A 21,739-nucleotide genomic window follows, 5' to 3' on the forward strand; every position below is an offset into this window, starting at 1 on the left:
TGTTTGGCTTAGTTTTTCGGATCTTTGCTGTGGAGGGACAGCGTGGTGCTTCTGCCTAGAGGGCCATTTTGCTGGAACTCTGTCTCAAGGATTTTAAAGAGGGATCTGATGTGGGTTTTATAAAGATCCACACTTAATAAAATATTCAAATAACAAAGTGGGAGAGAGGAAAAATGATATCAAGCTTCTGACTGTTTCCAGTTCCTTCAGCCTAATTCAATAGTTCACTCTTAAATTTTGCCAACTTGTAAATCAAAATGTTTCTTTATACGTAATGTTCCTTTATACGTAAGTTTGCCTTATTAAAGAACTACAAAACATTTATATCTGGGGAAGGAGAGCTTTATCTAGTCTAGTGATTTTCAAACTCATTGGACTAGATCCTTTATCTAGGATAAATCTCACTTTTAAGACAAATATTTACAGGTATTTAAAAAATTAAAATAAATAAATAAAAAGAGCTTGATAAGTTGGTAGCTGTGGACTTAGAATGCAGAACCTTGCTGTTCAGTAGAGCTCTTGAAACAGTTGGAAACCATTGTTCTTTTCCAACTCTTAAGTGGTGTGAAAACCAAGGCCCCTAAAGGTTAATGGACTCAGATTGCTGTTGAGTACTAACTAATGTTTAAATCCCGTCTTCGGATTCTGAGTCTATTCCACTTTCTCTCCACCAAACTACCTGTTTAGGCTTGCTGGATTTAAGGTCTAAATTTGGAAAATTATGTGAAAGAATCTCATAACCTTTTTCCCCTGAAAAAGGAGTCCATATAAATGCAGGATGAATCGGTCAGTGTTTTTATTACCTATGTTTATTTGTTTTTGGTGAATTTCCATGGTTTTTAGGTTACTATACAAATGATCTAGATTTACCTTTTCATATCACTTCTTTCCACAGGAGTATAGGAGCAGAGGCTTACAAAAGAGATAAATGGGCTACCAATTTTCACCTATTTGATTTTCGAGTGTGATTTATTGATCCCATTCTAGCTTTGTATCTCTTATTTGCCAGTTCTCCTCTAACCACACTTGTTTATTCAGTAGAAATTTATTAAACATAGTGAGTTGTGTGTGTGTGTGTGTGTGTGTGTGTGTGTGTGTGTGCAAGTGCACGCAGGGACATGCGGGTACATGTTCACATATGTTTTGTTTATTGAATGGGAGTGGTGGTAAAGGAAATTGTTGGTGTGAAGATTAAAGAAAATTCATCTCTATTTATTTTTCCACATCACCTAAGATAAACACATTAACTTGGCTGTATTGATGATCCCTTCATAATGGCTCAACTAAATAGGCCAGACACCTACCCCTAATTTAATAATTTTTGTAGACACATGACAGCACAATATTTCCTAATTTAAAGGATTTAAACGTGAACATTAAAAGCCATTTGAACTTTTTTTTTTTCTTTTAAAAGTAAGCCACACTTGGAGACCGTGGTCTTTGGGAACATCTAGCTCAATTGGCATAACATAGTTTATAAAGACAATGTTCTATATTCTACTTGTGTGAGTAATGTCTGGGATCTTAAAAGCCTGTGAGTGGCCATCTAAGATACTCCACTGGTCTGACCCTTTCAGGAGCAAGGGAAAATGAAGAAAACTAAAGACACAGGAGAAAGATTAGTCCAAAGGACTAATGGAGCACAACTCCCACAGCTTCCACCAGACAGAGTCCAGTACAACTAGAAGGTGCCCGGCTACCACCACTGACTGCTCTAACAGGGATCACAATAGAGGGTCCCAGACAGAGCTAGAAAAAAATGTAGAACAAAATTCTAACTCACAAAAAAAAGACCAGACTTACTGGCCTGGCAGAGACTGGAGAAACCCTGGGAGTATGGCCCCCAGACATCCTTTTAGCTCAGTAATGAAGTCACTCCTGAGGTTCACCCTTCATCCAAAGATTAGACAGGCCCATAAAACAAAAGAAGACTAAAAGAGCACACCAGCCCAGGGGCAAGGACTAGAAGGTAGGAGGGGACAGGAAAGCTGGTAATAGGGAATCCCAGGTCGAAAAGGGAAAGTGTTGGCATGTCGTGGGGTAGTTAACCAATGTCATAAACCAATATGTGTACTAACTGTTTAATGAGAAGCTGTTTGTTCTGTAAACCTTCATCTAAAGTTCAATTTAAAAAAAAAAAAAAAAATAGTAAGCCACACTTAAAATTACTTGGTTTGTGTGAAGTTTACCCTAGTCTAAAGGACTTTTAAATGTATTTAGGTAAAACAGAATTACAGCTGAAGATAAGCTGGAGGCGAAGAATTAATGGAAAAAAAAAAAAAAAACTATCCTGTTGTGAGACCCAGAAAATTAAGAGCTATAAAATGAATATTATATTGAACAGTGTTAAAACTAGTTGGAGTTTGTAGGTTTGGGGATTTCTGTAAGCCTTAATATATTCAGTTTAGTATAAACCTTAAAAAACAATTAATTCCCAAAAGGCAAAAAGAGACAGAGAGAGAATGCACATATTTTAACATTAAATTAAATAATGCGGTAAAATATCTAGTTTTGTTATGTGTGTGTGAAAGAAAGCGACCAATGTTAGTCACAGTAATCATTGAATCTTACATTACAACCTTAGAGACATGGATTAACAAAAATCTTAAGTAGATACACTAGGGAAAATTCATCCTGTACTCAGCAAATATCCCTGAAGAGGTCACCCCCCAATCAAAAAAAGAAAAAAACCTAGATGTAAGTTAAATTCAATATTCTATTTTCACTCATTCATGCCTATTAAAAAGAAGAATGTCCCTTGTTGGTCATTTCTGGAAAATGTACATTTCAATAAAGGCATAGACACATCTGTTGATATTTTAAAGTACTCAATATTTGAGTATGTTGGAGGTTGACAATAGCCTGATTTCCTCCAAATTCTTACTGCCCAAAGCCTGCAGATCTGCTTGTTCAATAGGTAGCGTTCTAGAGCTATCATCTCAGACAACATCTGTCGGCTTAGGACTCAAAAATGACTATTGGAAAAACTTTCAAATATATATTTTTTCAACTGGATGAACATAAATCCCATTGCCGTCGAGTCAATTTCCACCCATAGCGACCCTATAGGGCAGAGTAGAACTGCTCCATATGGTTTCCAAGGAGCGTGGATTTGAACTGCCAACCTTTTGGTTAGCAGCCATATCACTTAACCTGTGTAGATAGCAGTATCTAAATACAATTGAACTGTTGTAATTATGATTATGCAGGCATAAAATAGAACATTATGCAGCTGTAAAAGGAAGCATTGAAGACACTCTTCAAGATACATTATGTGAAAAAAGCAAAGTAATAAATAAAGTCTATACACTTCGATGTGTAGTGTATGAAAGTAAAATAGTTTATGTAAGTGTTTACTCCTCTATGCAGATAGAACAGAGAAGGAACTGGGAACACTACCCTGATCCCCTACCCCTCTTGGAGGAGGATGAGTTTTGTGGGACAGGAGCAGTGGGGGACATTTTAATTTTTACCATATAGTCTATGATACCTTTAAACATTTTTAAACAATATGAATGTGTTACCTATGCAAATAATTAAGTTTTAAAATGGCCTCCCATAATTGACAGAGGATTGACTTTAGGCTTGATTATGATTTGTTTGCATGAACCCCTTGCTTCCTCCAAGCACAAGTGTCTGCTAAGATATCAGTCAGCTTAGTACGTATTTAAAACAGATTTTATTGGATCAGAATGTTTAATAGTTTGCAAGACAACAATGGCTACAGATGGCAGGGTGAGGATTGTCTGAGTCCCTGCTCTCCAGAAGTGGGACAAGTAGAAGGTCTTAGTTGGACTGAGGAGGGTCATATCTTATTAGTAGCTGAAAATGACAATGATATCAAAGAAATATGTTGATCTGAGTAAGAAGAAAAGAGACCTACAAGTCACAGAGTTAAAAAAAAAAAAAAACAACAAAAACTCAGACCTACAGCTTAACAGAGGAAGGCCAGAGACAAGAATTAAGAAGATGAGTGTATAGCCAAAAAATTGGGGCGCCAGGGATAGACTCACACACAATGGAAAATATGAATACTGAGGGAAAAAGTGGTTCAGGGCTCTTTTTATCCATACTTTATGACTCTAACAAGAGAAGTAAGAGCAATAACTAATACATACATCTACTATGGACAAGGCATTTTACGTACTTGATTTCTCCCTCACAGCAATACTTTGAGGTTGTGTCTTCACTTTCCTTGGCAATTGAGAGTATTTTGATGGAACAGCTTGAAAGTGTTTTTCTCAAGCATCTCACCCAGGTTAAAACAAAACAAAAACAACAAAGTCACCTTCATCTTTAACCCTTCATTGCCATGGGCAAGAGATGATCAAGGCCTTGGCTTTACTGTTTAGTATTGAATCCCCAGCACCTATCTGGCACATTTAGCCGATGTTAATAAGAAATTAATGGCAGTTTTAATTAATTAGCTTCTCTGAACTCTAAATGCTCTTTTTCTGATTTATTACCTTCAGATTTATCTTTTGAAAATACACTTCTAATCATGGCATTCCCATAGATAATGGCCTTCTTACTTGGAGAATAAATAAAAATCTTAGCAAGCTATACAAAGCAAACTCTTACTGAATAAAACCCATTTTCCCTGTCCCAATTTATTTCTTATAATCATCATCATAACTCTACACCAGAAGCTTCAAATTTCATCCAAGGTCAGGATATTACCTGGACAGGATGTAACCTGTTGTATCACGATATATGTATCAGTTGCCTTTGAGTTGATTCTGACTCATGGTGACCCCTCACGTGTCAGAATAAACCTGTACTCCATAGGGTTTTGGAATGACTGTTATTTTTCGGAAGTAGATGGCCAAGCTTTCTTCGAAGGCGCCACTGGATGGGTTCGAACTTCCCGCTTTTCAGTTAGCAGTAGAGCACATTAACTGTGCTACTCAGGGACTCTCTTTATATATATATGAAATCTACTTATTATCAGCACTGTGATCTCCTTAGGGGACAAGTCTGGAGAACATCAGAGGGAGGAAAACATAAGAGAGAGTGAATGAGTCCCGCAGTAGGGATTCATTGTGCCAGAGCAGGGACAGAAACAAACACAGAGGAAGTCTCCCCTTCCAGCACTTTAGATTCATAAGCATGTTTCTGTCGAGAGGGTACCTCAGTAGAAGAAGGAGGGCGTTACAAATCTGGAGACGCTAGTAAGGTATTCTGTTTTCTTGGTGTGGAGGTCCTTGAATAAAGTTTGGATCAATCATCTGTGAGCTTCTAGGTTTTATGGCGTTTTCTCTGCAACCCTGTAACTTGAAGATCAGAGCTCATTCTTATTTTGTTTAGCCTAGCTCACCCAATGTGATCTCTGTTGGGGCACAGAGTCTGCTTTTGGCTGTGGATTCCTTTTTATCAGAATAGAAAGACAAGACTACAAGAGGCTCAGAGTATTTAAGCATATCCATCCCAAATGGGATGACTCAATAATTATTCATACATTTAAGCCCAATAAAGTTGAATGCTTTCTTCAATTATTCCAGATATTAAAAATGCCTTTCTCTTTCTTTCCTTTCCTTTATTTAAGGAGAAAATAAGAAAACATGGGAAGCATTTTTAAATAAGCATTTGCATATTATTTATATATTTTATAGTTCCTTAATGTTTCAGTTAGATCCCAACATTAAAGAACCTGTGACAGGTGAACACCTTCAAGGGGGTAAAGTACCCACTGACAGGTAGGTGTCACAATAGTGTTGCTTTCATATACAAATTAGAACTACAGAGCTGGGTTTGCATCAACAATTCACAACCTGAAATGCATACTTAAAAGAAACCAAAATGTTTTAACAATAAAATATGAGAAAAATAATCTCTAGTTCACGATGATGTGACAGTATATGAAATCAGCTCTAATTTTCTTACTGGTGCTATTGCTTCTCCTTTTCCTAATAATTGATTTTAATGTCAAATTAAAGATCAACACTTTGGCAGGACTTGAGGCTGCATATTACACTTGAGCATGTTTTGAGCTAAGGCGTAAATCTTAGATTGGGTTGAATGGTCATGTTTTCCAGATAGTCATGGACTGCAAGTTAAATGCGTCACTTAGAAAAAGATTTATTTGAATGGTGTAGTAAGTAGACATTGATAAATAAACTTACCTTCCTAAGGGAGAATAATTGCTAGGCATATGAGTTTCCACATGAGGCATGAGCTCAATTACTCCATTTATTTATGTAATCAGGGATAGTTCTTGATGTATTCCACTCAGAGACACCAATTTTGTGCTTTACCATCTTTCACTGGCAACAGTGAGCTTTTAAATAAGTACTGATGAAAGCTGACTGTTTTGCATTCAAATCCTAGGCTGTATTTAGTTTCTAGTTCTTCCCCTTGTGTATGAATTAATATAAAAAGTCCTCATGTCCCAAACAGCAAATTTCGTCTCATACCATTATTCTAAAGCAAACTTTCTCTTCAGAAATGTGGATGTATGTTTAGATGAGAGAGACGCAGTATCCTAACTCCATAAATTACGTTTGACTCTGAGCAAATTATTTATGCTTTCTGTATCACTGAATCCCTAAAAAATTGAGATTATAATAGAACCTATCTCATATCTCATAAAGTCATTGTAATGATTAGATGGGTTAATCTTTGAAGAGTTTTTGACACATGATAAGTGCTAATGGTATGTATTACTGACTTTTATTTATCAAATTGCATATTTAAAGAGATTTCTGAGTTTTAAGTTCCTTATGAAAAGTCAAGATTGTAGAATTAAGATCAAAGTTTCACAAATTATTAACATTTAAAAATATTCCAGAATCATCAAGTGCAAAACTAGGTATTTATTCTTTCAACTATTGTGTGACTATTATTCATTAGAGTTGGAATTGACTCGACAGCAACGGGTTTGAGTTTTTTTGGTTTATGCTATCAGTGAATAAACATAGACTTGTAATTTATAAACCAACCAAAAATTGAAAGGGCCAAAATATTTGCAGACTAACATACATTCTATTATCAAATGATAATTGTTGTTGTTGTTTTTAAAGACAGTTAATTTGTACACAAGTCAAATGAACCTAAATATTTAAACAACAAAAATAGTAGAAACTTCAGATTTCAGATTTTCAAAATAAATCTCCAGAATTTGAAATGCAGGAAATATTATTTCATTATTGCAAGTATGATTTGCAATTCAAGCCCAGTTTCAGTTCTAGTTTACCTGGTTCCTGTGAAATTGCAGAGGACATTTTAAAACCTGAAGCCTTTGAGAAAGGTTGCTGTTAGGAAAACACAACAAAAAAAGAAACAACAAAAACTTGGAATCTACATGAAGGGACCAGAAACTGCATTTATTGAACACCAAATACATTCCAGAAATTGTGCTAGCCTTTTTTTTTTTTTTTTTAATACTTCATCTCAATTAATCATCACAAAAATCTTACAAGGGAGATATTGCTTTTTTTGTTATCATTTTATAGGTGAGTACACTCAGGTTTAGCAAGATTAAATAACTTTTCAAAATATATACAGTTCAGTAAGTGAAGATTTGAACTGTGATCCCAAACCTATACTCTTTCCAGACATCACTTTGTATCTTAAGAGGAGGATAGGTGTAGAGGGAAAAAAGTTATTTTTCTAGTCCTTCTAGGAATGGATAGAGGTAGTTCCTAGAAAAGAAGTGTATGTGAAACATTTTGATTTAAAAGTCAACTCTTTATTTACTAAATGCAGACAGTTATCTCATACAGCCAGTGTGTAGGTTTGGTACTGATTCATATATGTGCTTATCTGTGTGTGAGCAGATAAGGCTCACTAAGACTGAATGGGGGACCACAGACCATCTTGTGACCTGATGTACTTTGATCTCAGTAAAAGGGAAGTACAGAGTTCAATCAATCCTTTTAAAACCAGCCAATGGCTGATCTTCTATATTTCTCTTCTCTTTAAAAGCCTCATTGTGCCTAGTTTTCTTGAGCCATTTGCTTTTTCTGGGATCAAAATGGTCTCCCTACATGCATGTAGAATAATTGTTCAGAATAAACTTTATGTGTAAATTCTATTCAGTTTTATATAAAAGTAAAGCTAAAAGAGGATGGATTTTCCTCTGGGAAACAACGTAAAATTTATCTTCATGACAAATATAACTTCACTTCCCATGCAGAACACAATGGGGAAAATTAGTTGGCTAAAAAATAGAAAGGATTCAGAGGGAGATCAAAGACTTCTACACTGGCATAGTTATTCCCACAACTTTAGCAAAGCAATTGATCAGGATATTTCATACTGTTTTGAAATACACTTGTTAACAACACCAAATGTCAACAGCTTGGAAAAAATGGAATAAAAGTATATATCCTGGGAATTACTGTAAATAAATATCTGGTTGTGTGTGTGGTACGTAGGTTTATTCTATTAAATGTTAATGGAACAGAGAAGGATAATGTCAAACAGAGAAACTGATACCAGATATCTTGCTTTGATTATGGGATTTTCTTACTCATGAAACCAATTGATTCCGACTCATAGTGACCCTATGAAGCAGAGTGGAACTGCCCCATAGGATTTCCAAGGGGAGGATAGTGGATTCGAACAGCTGACCTTTTGGTTAGCAGCCAAGCTCCTAATCACTTTGCTTACTAAATCTGACTTTCAAAAACTAAGGCTGAATGGGGGACCACAGACCATCTTGTGACCTGATGTACTTTGATCTCAGTAAAAGGGAAGTACAGAATTCAATCAATCCTTTTAAAACCAGCCAATGGCTGATCTTCTATATTTCTCTTCTCTTTAAAAGCCTCATTGTGCCTAGTTTTCTTGAGCCATTTGCTTTTTCTGGGATCAAAATGGTCTCCCTACATGCATGTAGAATAATTGTTCAGAATAAACTTTATGTATAAATTCCATTCAGTTTTATTATTTTTAAAAATTATACCAGTAAGAATTGAAAATGTACATGAGAATCTCATTATCATCATACTTGTTATAAATACTGGATTAGAAACTGTAAAAAAGTTTATTAGTTTTCTTCATAAAGAACATTTCCTAGTATATTTTAAAGAGAGTTGCAATGCAACGGCTTGTTGCTGTCAAATTTGGCAACTTAGAATAAATAGACAAAAACCCTCATAAAATACTGGGGGATTTATCCTTCAGTTGTTTTTTATTTTGTTAATTTTTTTTTCTTCCCCTCACATCTAGCTTTGCCTTGGTACTGCACTTACCTACAATTAAATCTAGGGTCCTCATCTTGGGTCCTCAACAATAGATGACATTTATTTAATGTCATGGTCACCTAATCAATTCAATCCTCAGAAGCTTTATCTCTCCCTTCTTCAAAAGCAGCTGAAATAAAAAATAATTTATAAATTGAAAGGAACTTGGTGTAAATATTAACCTCTCTACTCTGACATCATTTGTTACCACATTTAGACGTGGCTATAAGTGTAGGAGTAAGTGCAGATACAGTCACAATGAACACAAAGTCAGCGATTGCTTCGTTTTATCTGTGGTGCACCTTTTTCTTGACTTAGGAGGACAATTCTTGGCATGTAACATGCTTTTCTAATTCATCAAGAGAAAATGAGTAAGTAATCTGGAACTATTCACAAAATGGATATTAGGACAGAAAACTGGCTGCAGATATTGGTCTCAGTGTAGAATTTGGAAAATATTTGAAATAATACTTGTTATCTATGTATTTCCCTTTGCCTTTCTGCTACTAGGTCACTTACAAGTAACACAAAACATTATCATCTAGCCATACAATTTAAGATTTGAGATGAAAATTCTCCTGTCAAGTAGTTGATTGGTGAGGAGATCCACAAATGGATCAATTTGCGTCATTTTTGTATAAATTGTCAAGAGATGAATGACTAGAATAAAAAATAATGGTATCTGTGAAGAAATTATAAAAGAAGTAAATTCATGTAGTACTCAAAACATAGGGACAGAACAAATTTCTAAATTGGATTTGTTATGTATAAATAGCATTTTTCAGATTACATCTCTTTTATATTCAATTCAATTAAAGAAAACTTTGAAAGTGATAAAAGATGAGGTAAGATTACACAATAACACTAAAAGGGACCATCAGAAAAAGTTAAGGAAGAAAAGAGAAGAATACATACAGCCATACTAGAACTAAGATGACATTACTTGAAAAAGAAAGAATTGGCATTGAAGGAAAAAAGGACTCATAGGAGTAGAAAAGAAGCAAGAGACAATTCCAAAACACAAAGGAGGACAAAGGAAAGATAACTGTCAGGGAAAATAAGATTGAGAACAGTCAACAACTACAAAAAAAATATATCTAATGATATTCCAAGGAAAATACTAGAACAAATGGACATGAACCCATGATTACTTATAATGGAAAAACAAAACAAAACTTTTCTGATGTATTGAAAGATATAACTGCATATAAATAGGCTCATAGTAAACAGAGAAGAGATGAACAAGTGGCCAGTATTATGACACAACCTGGTAAATACATCTGAATTTCAAGAATGGATTAAAAATTCTGCAAACATTCAGAGGAGAAACAGAATAACTATCAAAAGGAAAGAAAAAATTGTACTTACCTGAAGACAATGGTACAATGTTTTCATAATTTAAGAAAATCAAAGATTTCCATTTCTAAATATTTTACTCATGAAAGTCAGTTATATACATGAGACTCATTTGCAAAAGACTTCACCTACAGAATTAATTTAAAGGAATACTCTATTCAAATGAAAAACAAATACAAATAAAGACACAAATGAAGAAATTATATTGAAGATATAGAAGCAACTATGAAAGAAATAAAAGTAACCATCTAGATATAGAATAAAATCTAAATAACTTATAAATATAGTTACAAAGTATTAAATATAAATATACTTAAAAATAAATATTATAAAAATAATTTTTGGAAATTAAGACATATAATAAAAATCATTTAACAATAAAACAGAGAAAACTATGAGATTATATCTATAAAAATTGCAAGGCTGGGGTTAAATAGTAAGTACATATGGTTTAATTGTCTGACTTTATATAGGCTAGAGTTGAAAGGAAATTACTTATCATGTAGTTGCTGATAATAGAAAAATTTTAGTCCAATGATTTTTCTTTAAACCTACATTCAGGTATTTACTACTAGAATTTAAAGTAGGATGCATGCTTTCTAAATAAGTAGCTTAAAAAAAAAGAAAGAAACCATACTTTATGTAGCAAATATTGAAAGTGTAAGGAAAAAACAAGGAAGCTGAAATAATTTAAAAAATATGAAATAGGATATATCAAATAGAATGATAAATATTAAACTAAGTGTATTCATTATAGCAATAAAAAAATGAACTTTGTTATACCAAAAGGCTAAGACACTCAGCTGGGTCGGAAATAAAATACAACTCTGATAATTACAGGAAGCAGGAGCCCTGGTGGTGCAATGGTTAAGCGCTTGGCTGCTAATGGAAAGCCTGCCAACGGCTCCGAGGGAGAAAAGACCAGATGTTCTGCTCCTGTAAAGATCTACAGCCTAGGAAACGCTATGGAGCATTTCTGTTCTGTCCAATAAGGTTGCTATGAGTCGAAATCGACTCCACAGCACAAAATGACAACAATTATAGGAAAAGCGCCCCTGGGTGATGCAAACAGTTAAGTGCTCAACTACTAGCTGAAAAGTAGGAAGTTCAAACCCAGCCAGAGGTGCCTTGGAAGACAGTCCTGGCAATCTGATTCTGAAAGGTCACAACCTTGAAAACATTATGGAGCAGTTCTACTCTATACGCACGAGGTTGCCATGATTCGGAATCGACTCTACAGCAACTAACAACAGGAAAAATCACAGGAAAGTTACTTACAATAACTTGATTTAAAAATATTAAAAGGAAAAGTATGGACACAAATATTGGGATAAAGAAAACAAGATCGGCAATTTTAATATCAAGGAAAGATTTTAAAGCAAGAAACCCTGCAACACAGAGTACATTTTTGACATGAAGTCATTAAAGACACAAAATTTTATGTATCTTGAAAATATACATACATTTTGAAAGAATAATTTTATTTCTGGTAATTTACACTTAAAGGGATAATAGGAGATATTATTGACTGCATGTATACTTAGATGTCTTTATGTACACACCACAGTTTTATAATAGTGAAAATATGTTAGCACCAGAAATATCTAGCAATAGAGAATTGCTTAGGTAAATTGTAGACTATCCATATCTTGGCCTACTCTCCTGCTAATTAAAATTTGTAAAAGGTTTATATTTAATGATACATTAAAATATTTATACTTTATTTCTATCCGGGAAACTAGACTATAAGAAAATATATATAGCATGACATATGTTGTTGTTAGGTGCCATCAGGTCGATTTTGACTCATAGCGACCCCATGTGACAGAGTAGAACCGTCCCATAGAGTTTTCTAGACTGTAATCCTCATGGGAGTGGATCCCCAGGTCTTTCTCCTGCAGAGCCACTGGATGGGTTCAAACCGCCAGCCTTTTGGTTAGCAGTCAAGTGCTTAACCACTGCACCACCAGGGCTCCTTATGCATATTTCAAAATAGGCTGTATGCATACACGCTGAGATGCTAATAGTAATTATTTTTATATTTTGGAATAAAGGGAGTCCCTGAGTGGCAGAAATGGTTAAGTGCTCGACTACTTACAAAAAGGTTGGCTGCTGGAACCCACCCAAAGGCACTTTGGAAGACAAGCCTGGTGATCTGCTTCCAAAAGTTCACAGCCTTAAAAACTCCAGGAAGCACAGTTCTCTGCACACGTGGTGTTGCCATGGGTTGGAATCAACTTGATGGCAACTTTTTTTTTTTTTTGTCAGAATACATTGACTGCTTGTGACTAAACTCTTAACTCAAAAGACCTTAACCAAAAATAATATTTAATTGTCCTATATAACTAAAAAAAAAAATCCAGGTATAAGTCAGCCTCCTGGCAAAGGTTGATCCAGATTATATCAGAAGGACTTCATTTCTGTCCATTACTCAGTTGTTTTTGTCATGGTTTTTTTTTTCCTGAAGTTTTATGTGGTAGCCCCTGGTAGCTCTTAGTTTCTGTTTTCTCAGGTTCAAATCTGGGGATAAAGAAAAGAAAATCATCTAAGAAACAAAATCATCTTTCCAGTAGCTTCAACATAAGTTCCAGGGGCCACTGCTTGAATCACCATTGGCTGTCCTTGAATCCATCAGTGTGGCTTAGGGACCTTGTGCTGAGTTGATTGGTCAGTTTTGGGTAACTTGTTCAACCCCTGAAGTAAAGTGTTGAGCCCATCTGAGACATAAGCACTAAGTGTTGAAAAAAGTCATTCGTCTCCAAAAAAATTAGGGTGGTCTTCTGAGAATAAAGTAGAAAAGAATGCTAAAGAAGCTAAATACCAGGATCTACAGCAGCTAATTAAATTTTTTTCTTCCTTAGTGTTTTTAGTGTTTTCCAAATCTTTCGCTTAGAGCGTGTGCTGTTTTTGTAATTAAAAAAAAGCAATAAATACTATTAAATATGTTCATGTGCTTCAAATATCCTTATTTCTTCGCTACTCCTAGAGATATATCCTAAGGAGATAATTTCAAATGAAGAAAAATTTTATATTCTAGTCAATATTGATTTTGACTTTCTCTCTCTATATATTTAAGCAGAACTTATTATAGTTAAATGTAAAATAATTTAAAAAAATCTTGTTGCCGTTGAGTGGATTCCAACTCTTAGTGACCCTATAAGACAGAGTAGAACTGCCCCACAGAGTTTTCAAGGATCCGCTGGTGGATTCGAACTGCGAGTCTTTTGGTTAGCAGACACAGCTCTTAACCACTACAACACCAAGGTTTCCAAAAATAATTAAAGGATGGTAAAATTAATTATAGTAAGCCATTCAAATAAATATTATACAGCTACATAATTAAATTATTGCACAAACTAGTAACTGCATAAAAGATAGTTGTAATATAATACTAAATACAAAAGAGTGCAAATCTGAGTGTTCTATTGTTCTAACATTGTAAAACTGTTAGGACAACTATTAAAAGAAGATATGTAAAGGCAAGAATGATTATCATGCTAAGAAGGTTTGTTTTTTGTCTTTTAGAATGTTTTGAACATGGTAAACATTTCATAAAAAAGTAGAAAATAATTAAAGACATTATAAAGTACAAAATGATCGCAAAATCTTCAGAGGCTATTAAGCTTTCTGTATATACGCTTAGAATTTTGATGTAAAGCACTACAGCCTCTGACAGTGAAGTCAATCACACTGAGAGATAATCACAAGAATTTTTCTTTTCCATATATCAGGATGGTTGATCTTTAAAGAAATACACATACTCAATTTTAGTTCTTCTAAATTCAAAATTATATCCATACATTAATTGTCCATGGTATTTACAGATGAGAAACTCTTTAGCTAGAAGTTGCATTTTTTCTTCTTCTATATTTCTACCAACACTGCTAAACTGTAAATAGCCCACACTTTGTGCCAGACAGTACAAGGTCTTAATATATTTCTGCTCCTTACTGCTGATACAGCCTTGGGAAAGTTTCTAAATTTCTCTATATCTCGGGTTTATCATCTGCAACCTAGGGGCATTTTCCCACCTCACTAGGTATTGTGTATATTGAATAAGTAATTTATGCAGAAGTGTCTGGTAGACTCCTGGATCCATGATGTCTCCCTTGAAAGGTAACAGCTTTAGTGGCCAAGCAGAAGCAAATGCTGCAAACAGTTATCTTTCTCTGCCACTTTCTACTTTTCCCATTAAACTGTATGGGGATGAATTGAATCCTTGCTCTTCTGACAATATAGAAATGGCTGAGGAGGGAGATCATTTCTGGGAATAGACATATTTCCCAACTGGGATAAAGTGACAAGAAGGATGAAAGGTCATTCTAGAAAAACAATGCAAATGAGTCCTTACTACTTAAGATGTCCCAAAAGGTTCTATAGGAAATGAAAGAAAAAGTGACAGAAAGAGCAATGGTGTTAATATGCTTCTGTATATGCATTTCCTAATGTGTGCGAAATGGATGCCCTCTGTGTAATGTCTAGCCCACTGGTGACATTCAATAAGTGCTTAATAATGGCAAGGATAATGTGATTATTCCCTCTCCCTCCGCCCCTGCCCTTTCAAGAGCTCTCTGAAGTGAGAGCAGTCCATAATCTCTTAATACCTCCAGGTGACTGTGTTAAGTAGCATTACCTGGACTAAAGAAACACATATAAGCAAGAAGATCAAGGTCACAGACGGTTACTGTTTGTGCTTAGGCATTTTGTCCAATTCTGAAATCAATGAGGCCTCGTGTCACACAATCACCTAGAGAGCAAGGTACTGGAGAAATAGAAGTAAGCAATTAAAATCCCATTTGCTGCCCTAGGCTTGTTTTGAGTTTACTGTTCAGCAGATGAGCTAGTTCAAGAATTTCACTTTCAGCAGTTCATTTGATTGAGCTTGGGACCAATAAAAGAAGGAGGCCATATAAAGCAGTAGGAAATAGTCATGATTTGGGAACGTAACTAAAACAGAGCAATAGAAAATAATCCATAAAGCCAGATAGTCTTATTTTCAAAATTTTCAGGTCATGGAAAAGTAGGAAGGTCTAACTTCTGTCCCTTTTTGTTGTCTGGGTAATTTGATGAGTCAATTCTCATACATGGTGACACCAAAGAAGCAGCACTGGCTTTTCTTCTTCTCTTGCATGCAGTGGTCTTGATCAACTGCCCTTAGATGAATCTCCTGACAACTCTTTATGCTTAATTTGGTACCTTATAACCATGGTGAGCCCCTAACTTTCAGGTGGAGCTTTGTTGAAAAAAAAAAAAAAATCAATAAATCAATCTGATTTGAACACATCACAATTTCTTTATGATGGTTCAGAAGACCTCTATGACTTCAAAGTCTGGTGATAAAGGCAGTATGGGGAGAAGGGATATAGAAAGAGAAGAAGACTTTAAATATTTCTGACTTCATGCTATTGAAGGAGTTTGTGAGAAAAGATATCCTTGCTAGACAACTCTTTTAGTATGTTTCTTAGGTTAATTTCTTGGTTTCTTATAATAATGTATGATTTTATTTTAAACACAAAAGATAGCTGTACTAGTAAGCTTCTAAAATGGCTCCAATGATACTGTGCCTCCTGGTATTCACATCCTGGTATGTTTCTCTCTCACAATGAATAGGGCTAGCCTGTGTAATCATTAGAGTACTGAAGAACTGACAGTGGGTGATTTTCAGTCTAGGTCATAATTAACACTGTGGCTTTCAGCTTGCTCCTTTTTGGATCACTCACTGTGGGGGAAACCAGCTGCCATGTTGTGAGGACACTCAAGTGCCTAATGCAAGGGTCCAAGTGGGGAGGAATTGAGACCTCCTGCTAACAGATAGGTGAATGAACCCATTTGGAAGTGTACTCTCCACACCCAATGAAGCCTTCAGAAGACCGCACAAGTCAACATCTTGACTGCAACCTTATGAGAGATCCTGAGCCAAAACCACCCAAATGTGCTGTTCCCAAATTCCTGACCCACAGTAATTATGAATAATAAGCACTTACTGACCTAAGCCATTAATTTCTGGATTATGCAGCAATAGATAACTAACACAATAGCTAATCAGAATTATACCATGATTTATTGAGAATAACTGTGGTCCCAGTTCTTTGAAAATACTTTGATAAATTCAATTCTCCTCACTTTATTTTATAATAAGTTCTGCAGCTTTGCAATATCCTTTTCATGTTGTTCCTTTTTGATAACTGCTCTCACTTTCTTAGCACCTGTCCAAATTCCACCTCTCCTTCTAAGCTTGCTAAAAATCAAAATTCCTTCTCCATAAAAATATCTCCTCCAGTCAGAGGCAAGTTTATGCCTCAGAACTCACAATGCTTCCTTTGTACATCCCTTATAACACATCATGTATTGTAATGCATTTTTTCTTGTCCTAACAACATCCAGATAAAATATTCTTGAGACCCTGGACTTATAGGTATTTTATGCATCAGTTCTAGTACAAAAAGTAAACCCTTGGATGAGAATAGCCAGCTAAAACAGGATATAAATCCTTACTTACCATCTTGAAATGTGAGTTGCCTCATGCATGAAATGATTCTAAGAACAACGAGGGCTCAGAGTTATCATTGTAATGGTGTACTTTAGGAAAAGTACCTAGGAAAAGTATCTTGTTGCTATAAATAAGCAACAAGTTTCTAGGGCTTTTGATTCTATTTCGATAGCATTAATAGCTATATTTTTAGACAGAGCGAGAATTTTTCTAAGTGATGCGCTAGGATATTGTAAATGCTAAAAAATATTATAATACAATATTATTTTTCTTCTCCACGTATGCAGTATACCTAATATGTATCTAACATATATTGACAATTTACTATACGCCAAGCTATTTTTTTAAACTCTTTACTTTGATTGTCTTATTTAATCTTCTCACAAACCTTATGTAATATCCTCACCCACAAATGAAGAAATCAAAACACAGAGAAGTTAAAGACTTGGCCTGAAGTCATAAAATTGTTAAGTGGTAGTCTGCATTAGTAACAGATGTTTTGAGTCCATAGGCCAGTGCCTAACTATTATATACCATGTTGCCCTGACCATATACATGAGTCGAATGTTTGAGCTTACTGGCCAGATCCAAGAAGTGTGACTTACTTGGATCTTTATCTTTGGGAATCATTTACATTTCTTGTTACTCATATTAATTAGAAAAAAGTCCAAATAAAAGCGAGAAATATGAGGATGCTAAACAAGTAAACAAGAAAAAGGAGGTATAGACTTCCATTATGCATTTTTCTTGGGATAACCCACTCCTTTGCAAATTCAGAACAGCAAGGTAGAGCTGATGGAATCACAGAGAATAAGGGTGATCCTTGATTGTGCAGGTAATTGTTTCTCTTACAAAATCTTTAATAGTATCATCCATGCCATTGGTGGAACTCATCAGAAAAATGGAGATGAGAACTGTGCCACAGCAATTAATGGTACAAAACCCCCCAAATCTCAGTGGCTTTAAAACAATACAGGCTTGTTTCTGCCTTGTACAAAGTCTTCTACAGGTTTGAGTGACTCCAAGTTAGTCGCTGTCTATGTGATTGCTTAGGCCTGCCTTTCTATAGCAACATATGCTTTTAAGATTGCTAAACCAGAGGAAGAATAAGAAAATACAGCACCAGCAAGTAAATGCTTCAGCCTAGAAGCAACACTTGTTACTTCCACTTACATTCCATTAGCCAAGGCAAGACATAAGACCTTGTTTAGCTTATAAGGATAAGGGAAGTACAATACTTAAGTACTATGAGAGAAGAGAACCAAAAATGTTAGTGAGCAGCCTAATCACTGTCACATCATTGTTTCATTTGTAGGCTTATCCATGAAATGAATTGCTCTTTCATTGACTCAAGGTCATAATGGTTATGTTGTAGCTAATACTGATTTTAACTCACTTTTTACCATTCAGAGGAAAGGCAGTTGTTAATTGTGTGTTTCGTTAATAAAAAAAAGAATTATTTGTTATAAATTATTGTTTTCCTGAGTGTAAATTTACCCATTTTTTTGTGTGCACTTGTGTGTGTGTGTGTGTGTGCAATCCTCTCTCACGGCATAGAAAAAGGTGTCAAAGTGATGGATGAGGTTATAGGCATTCTACTTCTCTCTCCAAAGCATTAATAGAGAGAAAGAATTTCTCTAAGTGATGTACAGGGCTTTTGTTGCCAAATATCTGTTAAAATCAGTTGGGGCACTGTGGATGAGGCCCTTTTACACTGAACCAAATCTTGCCTCTCCTGCTTTGCTATGTCAGAGTGGATTTCACTTATGGAAGAGAACAACCCAGAAAAGAAATTTGACATAGTATATGAATCTCACATAAAATAAAAAATAAAACACGTTCTTCCGCACAGTTTAGCCTTTTATATGCAAGCTGGCTTCATTATGGCTTCAAACAAGCAAAGAAGTAAAGCAACACAAACAAAACAAAAGCAAAAACAAAAAACCCACAATCAAACAAACAACCCTCCTCCCACACACACGCACATACATTTTATTCCTGGAAAGACCTCATTGTTATCATCTACCTGTATATTAGTAAATTGGTATCATTAGAACAGAGTTTTGTGTAATCTTTAATAGCTTCTTGTATCTCTGTAAGCCACAATATTATATCTGAATAAACACTAAGAAAAGACTATTACATAAGCCACCAATATATTCCCAACCAATGTTATTGTCTTTCGTTTTGTTCTCAAAGAAGCATGTTCTCAGCTCTTGAAAGGTCAAACAGTTCCCCATACTTCATGTTGCTTTAACACTTGAATGATGACATATATCTTGGGTAAGATAAAGACAAACAAAAACACACATTTAGATATATGAGGTGATTTCAATTTATATTTTATTGAGAGAAAAAATTGCATCTTATTTAGATAATTTCTTTAAATCATATAAATGTCTCTAAGAAACCACAAGAAAAACTTCTTTCATTTCTCAATTAATAAGTATAATAAATATACAGTAGGTATGTGCACATACATATACATATATATATAAAATCATATCAACTATTTTCCTTATTATAAACAAATAGTGGATAAATTACAGTTGTAAAAGAGACCAGCATACCGTATATCCATTATGCATGAATTACTAACCTCTAAATAAAATACAGTCATTAGGAACTAGTGTGAGAACTCGACAAATTAAATTCTACTAATAGATATTAATGGTGATGCATAGTGAATGACTGATGGTAATTTTAAAATGTTGTGGCTTTGGAACAGATTTTGTAAGAAAGAGTATTTTCAACACCCTAGTGTAAAGCTTCTGTAAGGTTATTTGACAGATGTCCTGTGAGTTTCTTCAAAGCAGGGGATAAAAGTATAGTGCTCCAAACAAGAAAGTGTGAGCAGAATGGCTTCTGGGCATGTGGCTGGGGAGGCTGGCACTTTCTCAGTTCAATTAAATGGAATTTAAATTGTGAATTTTCACAGAGCTGAGAAAAGACAGCCAAGTGGAAGTTTGTTTTCATTCTTAAAGTGAATCCTGTTCTGCCCTTGATATACTCACGTAGTGCTCAGAGCTGCTAATGTAGAATCTTCCTGTACTGTGAGACGTTGGGACACATATGTTGCTAGAATCATGCTTCTTCTCAAAAATAGAGGTATAGAGTTATCTAAAACTGATTTTCTCTCAATATGATAGGATGGACTTTCTAAAATCCACAAGAGATTTCTCAAGATGCATGGGAATTAAATGTAAATGGTTTTGGTTGATGATTTGGGTTCCACTCAGGATAGAGTAAGCACATTCCACTAAATCTTTCCCACAATTATAAGTAAATAGCCTGAAGAAAACATGTAAACCAATTATCAGAAGTTGTGTACAGGTGAAGAGAAAAAGGAATGAGGGCCCTGGGAGTCTTTTTTTACTGGTCCCATATACATCATTTTTTGGCCCACAACACAAAAATGTCAGTGAGCACAGACTAAAAAAAAAAATCCTCAAGAAAAGCCCACTCTCTCTTGACAGAAGACTGAAAACAGGGTAGTCCTGAAGAAGGGAATCCTTTTGATTATACTTCCCTACTCTACAAGAAGTATAATCAAAAAGGTTCCCTTCTTCAGGAAGGAAGAAATCCAAGCTGAACTGAAAGCAATAACAAAAAAACAAGGCTCCACGAATTGACAGAAAACCAACCGAGATGTTTCAACAAACAGATGCAATGCCGGAAGTGATTACTTGTCTACACCAAGAAATTTGGAAGACGGCTACCTGGCCAAACATTGGAAAAGATCCATATTTGTGCCCATTCCAAAGAAAAGTGATCCAGCAGTATACAGAAATTATTGAACATCACATACAAGTCCAATTTTGTTGAAGATCCTTCAAAAGCAGTTGCAGCAATAGATGAACAGGGAACTGCCAGAAATTCAAGCCGGATTCAGAAGAGGATATGGAATGAGGGGTATCATTGCTGATATCAAATGGATTTTGGCTGAAAGCAGAGAATACCAGAAAGATTTTTACTTGTATTTTATTAACCATACAAAGGCTTTCGACTGTGTAGAACATAACAAATTATGGATAACATTGCAAAGAACGGGAATTCCAGAACACTTAATTGTGCTTATATGGAATCTGTACCTAGGCCAAGAAGCAGGTGTGCAAACAGAACAATTGGATAATGTGTGATTTAAAATCAGGACAGGTGTGCATCAGTACAGTATTCTTTCACTGTACTTATTTAGTGTGTATGCTGAGCAAATAATCCCAGAAGCTGGACTATGTGAAGAAGAATTTGACATCAGGATCAGAAGAAGACTCATTAACAACCTGCAATATGCAGATGACACAACCTTGCTTGCTGAATGTGAAGAGGACTTGAAGTACTTACTGATGAAGATCAAAGACTACTGCCTTCAGTAGGGATTACACCCCAACATAAAGAAAATGAAAATCCTCACAACTGAATCAAGAAGCAATATTATGATAAACAGAGAAAATATTAAAATTTTCAAGGGTTTCGTTTTACTTGGATCCACAATCAATGCCCATGGAAGCAGCAGTCAAGAAATCAATCGAAGTATTGCATTGGACAAATCTGCTGCAAAAGGCCTCTTTAAAGTGTTAAAAAGCAAGGATGTCACTTTGAAGACTAAGGTGAACCTGACCCAAGCCATGATATTTTCAATCACCTCATATGCATGCGAAAGCTGGACAATGAATAAGGAAGACTGAAGAAGAATTGATGCCTTTGAATT

The sequence above is a fragment of the Trichechus manatus genome, unplaced genomic scaffold, assembly GCF_000243295.1.
Source record: "Trichechus manatus latirostris isolate Lorelei unplaced genomic scaffold, TriManLat1.0 scaffold00107, whole genome shotgun sequence".
NCBI lineage: Eukaryota > Metazoa > Chordata > Mammalia > Sirenia > Trichechidae > Trichechus > Trichechus manatus.